The sequence below is a fragment of the Anomaloglossus baeobatrachus genome, chromosome 3, assembly GCF_048569485.1.
Source record: "Anomaloglossus baeobatrachus isolate aAnoBae1 chromosome 3, aAnoBae1.hap1, whole genome shotgun sequence".
NCBI classification, from domain to species: domain Eukaryota; kingdom Metazoa; phylum Chordata; class Amphibia; order Anura; family Aromobatidae; genus Anomaloglossus; species Anomaloglossus baeobatrachus.
Genome location: NC_134355.1, coordinates 21,356,964 through 21,363,106, shown reverse-complemented (window position 1 = coordinate 21,363,106; position 6,143 = coordinate 21,356,964).

The window sequence follows — 6,143 nt, the reverse complement described above, 5'->3', positions numbered from 1 at the left end:
CTGCCCTCTGGAGCGATCTGCCCGCCCCTCTTTCCCCTCGTGTGGTGTGCCCGCCCCTCTGCCCTCTGGAGCGATCTGCCCCCTCTGCCCTCGGCGCAATGTGCCCGCCCCTATGTCCTGTCGTGTGGTGTGACCGCACCTTTCAACTCCAGAGCGATCTGCCTGCCCTCCGGCCTGCACTGTCTCCGGCGCTGTGTGTGCGTGCCTACACTCTGCTCCCCGTCCAGTACTTTGTGTACCCTCCCTCCAGAGTTGTGTGCAACGATCAGTGCTGTGTCCCTCACCCCATGCTGTCTATCACCTCAGGTTTGTGGCTCCCCGGTAATGTCAGGGCTCTGCAGGTGCTGTGTGCAGAGCCTTGACATTACTGGGGGGCAGTGCTGTGTGCCCTCCCAATGCTGTGCATCACCCCCAGTGTTGTGTTCCCCCAGTGATGTCTGTGCCCCCCTCAGTGATGGCTTTGCCCCCAGCTCCTCTTGCGATGTGTATGTCCCCCAGCCCCTCTTGCGTTCTGTATGCCCCCCAGCACCTCTTGCCTTGTGTATGCCCCCCAGCTCCTCTTGTGTTGTGTATGCCCCCCAGTATCTCTTGCGTTGTGTATGCCCCCCAGCCCCTCTTGCGTTGTGTATGCCCCCCAGCCCCTCTTGTGTTGTTTGCCTTAAGCGTCTCCTGTGACTTATACATCACATTGGAGATGCTGGGGGCATATACATCACAGGAGACACTGGGGACATACACAACACAGGAGGGGCTGTGGGCATTTACATCACAGGAGGGGCTGGGAGCATATATAGCTACTCATGTGATGTATGTGCCTCCAGTGTCTCCTGTGTTGTGTACAGTTAGGTCCAGAAATATTTGGACAGTGACACAATTTTTGCGAGTTGGGCTCTGCATGCCACCACATTGGATTTGAAATGAAATCTCTACAACAGAATTTAAGTGCAGATTGTAACGTTTAATTTGAAGGTTTGAACAAAAATATCTGATAGAAATTGTAGGAATTGTCACATTTCTTTACAAACACTCCACATTTTAGGAGGTCAAAAGTAATTGGACAAATAAACCAAACCCAAAAAAAAAATTTTTATTTTCAATATTTTGTTGCGAATCCTTTGGAGGCAATCACTGCCTTAAGTCTGGAACCCATGGACATCACCAAACGCTGGGTTTCCTCCTTCTTAATGCTTTGTCAGGCCTTTACAGCCGCAGCCTTCAGGTCTTGCTTGTTTGTGGGTCTTTCCGTCTTAAGTCTGGATTTGAGCAAGTGAAATGCATGCTCAATTGGGTTAAGATCTGGTGATTGACTTTGCCATTGCAGAATGTTCCACTTTTTTGCACTCATGAACTCCTGGGTAGCTTTGGCTGTATGCTTGGGGTCATTGTCCATCTGTACTATAAAGCGCCGACCGATCAACTTTGCGGCATTTGGCTGAATCTGGGCTGAAAGTATATCCCGGTACACTACAGAATTCATCCGGCTACTCTTGTCTGCTGTTATGTCATCAATAAACACAAGTGACCCAGTGCCATTGAAAGCCATGCATGCCCATGCCATCACGTTGCCTCCACCATGTTTTACAGAGGATGTGGTGTGCCTTGGATCATGTGCCGTTCCCTTTCTTCTCCAAACTTTTTTCTTCCCATCATTCTGGTACAGGTTGATCTTTGTCTCATCTGTCCATAGAATACTTTTCCAGAACTGAGCTGGCTTCATGAGGTGTTTTTCAGCAAATTTAACTCTGGCCTGTCTATTTTTGGAATTGATGAATGGTTTGCATCTAGATGTGAACCCTTTGTATTTACTTTCATGGAGCCTTCTCTTTACTGTTGACTTAGAGACAGATACACCTACTTCACTGAGAGTGTTCTGGACTTCAGTTGATGTTGTGAATGGGTTCTTCTTCACCAAAGAAAGTATGCGGCGATCATCCACCACTGTTGTCATCCGTGGACGCCCAGGCCTTTTTGAGTTCCCAAGCTCACCAGTCAATTCCTTTTTTCTCAGAATGTACCCGACTGTTGATTTTGCTACTCCAAGCATGTCTGCTATCTCTCTGATGGATGTTTTCTTTTTTTTCAGCCTCAGGATGTTCTGCTTCACCTCAATTGAGAGTTCCTTAGACCGCATGTTGTCTGGTCACAGCAACAACTTCCAAATGCAAAACCACACACCTGTAATCAACCCCAGACCTTTTAACTACTTCATTGATTACAGGTTAACGAGGGAGACGCCTTCAGAGTTAATTGCAGCCCTTAGAGTCCCTTGTCCAATTACTTTTGGTCCCTTGAAAAAGAGGTGGCTATGCATTACAGAGCTATGATTCCTAAACCCTTTCTCCGATTTGGATGTGAAAACTCTCATATTGCAGCTGGGAGTGTGCACTTTCAGCCCATATTATATATATAATTGTATTTCTGAACATGTTTTTGTAAACAGCTAAAATAACAAAACTTGTGTCACTGTCCAAATATTTCTGGACCTAACTGTATATACAGCAGTCCCAGCGTTTCCTTTCTGTGGTGTATACGTCAGTCCCAGCGTTTTCAATGTGATGTATATGCCCCCAGCCCCTCCAGTGATGTATGTGCCTTTAGTGACTCCTGTAATGTATATAGAGCGGTCCCAGTGTCTCCTATGTGTTGTGTGTGCCTCCAGTGTCTCCTATGTGTTGTGTGTGCCTCCAGTGTCTCCTATGTGTTGTGTGTGCCTCCAGTGTCTCCTATGTGTTGTGTGTGCCTCCAGTGTCTCCTATGTGTTGTGTGTGCCTCCAGTGTCTCCTATGTGTTGTGTGTGCCTCCATCGTCTTCTATGTGTTGTGTGTGCCTCCAGCGTCTCCTATGTGTTGTGTGTGCCTCCAGTGTCTCCTATGTGTTGTGTGTGCCTCCAGTGTCTCCTATGTGTTGTGTGCGCCTCCAGTGTCTCCTATGTGTTGTGTGTGCCTCCAGCGTCTCCTATGTGTTGTGTGTGCCTCCAGCGTCTCCTATGTGATGTATATGATTTAGCAAATATTATTATCACAAAGAGTTGACTGCGCTTCAGACTGAGACAGAAAAGCAGTTGTGAGAAGCAACATGATTAGTATCATCCAACATCACAGCCGCACCAAAGAGAAGCCGCTCCGGCCGCCACAGTAGGGGTGAGTTAATTGTTTGACCAAATATAGCCGGGTAATTTTCACATTGATAATTTTGTGCGGCCCCCGAAGGTTGGTAGAAATTTCCAAATGGCCCCCGGCTGAAAAAAGGTTCCCCACCCCTGTTCTAGCCCCTCAATGACAGCAACAATGTAATTGAACTTACAGTGTGGGGAAAGCCACACAATCACTGCTTCACTGGAAATGGACACTAAGTAATCTTAAATCACTGGATCACTGCAGATTAGCTACATAACTGCATCACCAGTGCGAGCATTGCACGGTAATAATAGGACAGTCGGAGTGAATCACTGACGCCAGCAGAGAGAAAGTGAATATTCATTTTTTCATTAACACAGGTTCCAATGACTGATGCTGACAGAGGGGTGCGCTGGATTATGGGCAGGAGGAGTGAATATTCATTTTTATTAGCAGGTGGCTCAATTACTGACATCAATACAAAATACAAGACATGCCCTGAAAATAAGCCCTAATGCATCTTTTGGAGCCTAAAATATTATAAGACCCTGACTTATTTTCTGGGAAAATGGTCTGCATTGTTAATGTTCAGATTAAAGTCACCCGCCGATCATTCGCTCATTTAGATTACACATCTTGCCATTTTCTCAGGTTTATGGCACTGCTTCAACTCATGAGATTGTGCATCAGCTTCACTATTGAGGGTTGTCATAGCTTGAAAACAACATTATCCTCGTTCCCAGGTAACCGAAACTCCCAGACCTAAAATATCCTTTTTTTTTAGTTCATTTTACACATTCCTTGCTAAGTTAGGGTAGAAATAACATTCCAAAACAGTTGCATTTTTGGACCAAGTTATTATCTGTTCTAAAATTGTTTTTTTTTTTCTCTTTATCCTCCGGACAATATTTTAACCAAGCAACTATGGTCTGTTTTTAATACATCCCAGATGGGATTCTATTGTGGCCTGTACTGGTTTCTAATGCTTTAACTGTAAAAGTATTTTAATTTTAGTCTACATAATGCTAAAGTATAATTGTTACATGAATTATTAGAAAATGATACAACTGAAATATACAGACTCTTTTATTAAAGGAACAGTAGATGTAGTAATGAAGCCTGTAATCAGGATCTTTGTCGTTACTCAACAAATTTTGTTTTTTACATTTTGCTGCTTTACTGTTTTTCGATCTTTTATGTCAAACAGGGACAAAATTAAAAAATTAAAAACTTGGACAAAGTAGCCAACCAACCTAGTCACTGGCCCACATAGTCCTCCATACAGAATATTGGGCCCCACATAGTCCTCCATACAGAATAATGGGCCCACATAACCCTCCATACAGAATAATGGGCCCCACATAGCCCTCCATACAGAATAATGTGCCTCACATAGCCCTCCATACAGAATAATGTGCCTCACATAGCCCTCCATACAGAATAATGGTGTAATGCTGCCACCAGGGGGAGCCAGAGCTCTGTAGCATAATACACTACACAGAGCAATGAGAACCAGGAAGTGAATTCACAGCGTTCTCATGCATTATCTCAAAGCACAGCTGAGAAGCAGAGCTGCAGAGCATGCAAGGAATAGTCAGACAGGCTGGGTCAAACACCGTACGGGCAGAAGCAGGACCGGAGGGACGAGCAAAAGCGGAGTCAAAGTCAGGCCAAGGTCAGTACCGGAGGAAGCAACCGAGTGGGGAAATAGGAGAGGGGACAGAGGACAGGAGGGACGACCAGGGGATGGAACACAGACAAGGGCACGGGGGCACAGGAACAGACAGATCAGGATATCACTCACAGGACCAGCAATCACAGGCAAAGCAGAGCTAAGCTTATAGCCGGCGCTGGTTCACTGGAAATGCCAGCTTTTAAGGCATCCAGGGTCTGGAAGTGAGGCTCGAGAGAAGGCTCCGCCCCCTAGCCATGTGGACAGGGAGGCGAACCATGACAGTACCCCCTCCTCAAGGGGGGGCCACCGGACCCCTAGGCTTCCCAGGATACTTCCGGTGGAAAGCCGCAATTAACCGATCGGCCCAAACGGATCGAGCCGGCACCCATGACCTGTCCTCCGGACCGTAACCCTTCCAATGGATCAGATACTGGAGGGAACGACGAACTCAACGAGAATCGATAATACGCTGGATCTCGTACTCCTCCTCACCGTCCACCAATATCGGAGCCGGAGGGGTCTGAGAATCCACCATCGATGGAACAAATGGCTTAAGCAAGGAGGTATGAAATACATTAGGAATACGCAAGGTCTGGGGCAGTTGCAACCGAAAGGCCACCGGGTTGATCACTTCGATGATCTCATAGGGACCTATAAACTTAGGACCCAACTTAGCAGATGGAACCCTAAGCCTAATATTCCGAGTGGACAGCCACACTTTGTCCCCCACCCGAAAGGGGGGTCCCAGAGAACGGCGTTTGTCCGCTTGGCGTTTCTGGGACTGTTGAGCCGTCTCGATGCACCGTTGTACCTCCTTCCACACCTTTCCCAGATGCTGAATGACGGACTCGGCCCCTGGACACCCCGAATCCACTCTAGAGAAGGTCCCGAAGTGAGGGTGAAACCCGTAATTACAGAAGAAGGGAGAAGTTCCTTTAGACTGATGGACTCTGCTATTGAATGCAAACTCCGCAAGGGGTAAAAACATACACCAATCCTCCTGTTGAGCAGAAACCAAGCACCGCAGGATTTGCTCAAGGGTCTGATTCGTCCTTTCCGTCTGCCCATTGGACTCGGGATGATAGGCGGACAAGAAGGACAACTCAATTCCCAACCGCCTGCACAAGGCCCTCCAAAACCTAGAAATGAATTGTACCCCCCTGTCAGACACAATATTCAGGGGCAACCCATGTAACCGAACCACCTGGCCAATAAAGTGGTTGGCAAGGGCCGCAGCATTAGGTAGACCGGAGAGGCGAACAAAATGTGCCTTTTTACTAAAACGATCCACCACCACCCAGATCACAGTCATACCATTTGAGACAGGGAGGTCCGTAATGAAATCCATGGAC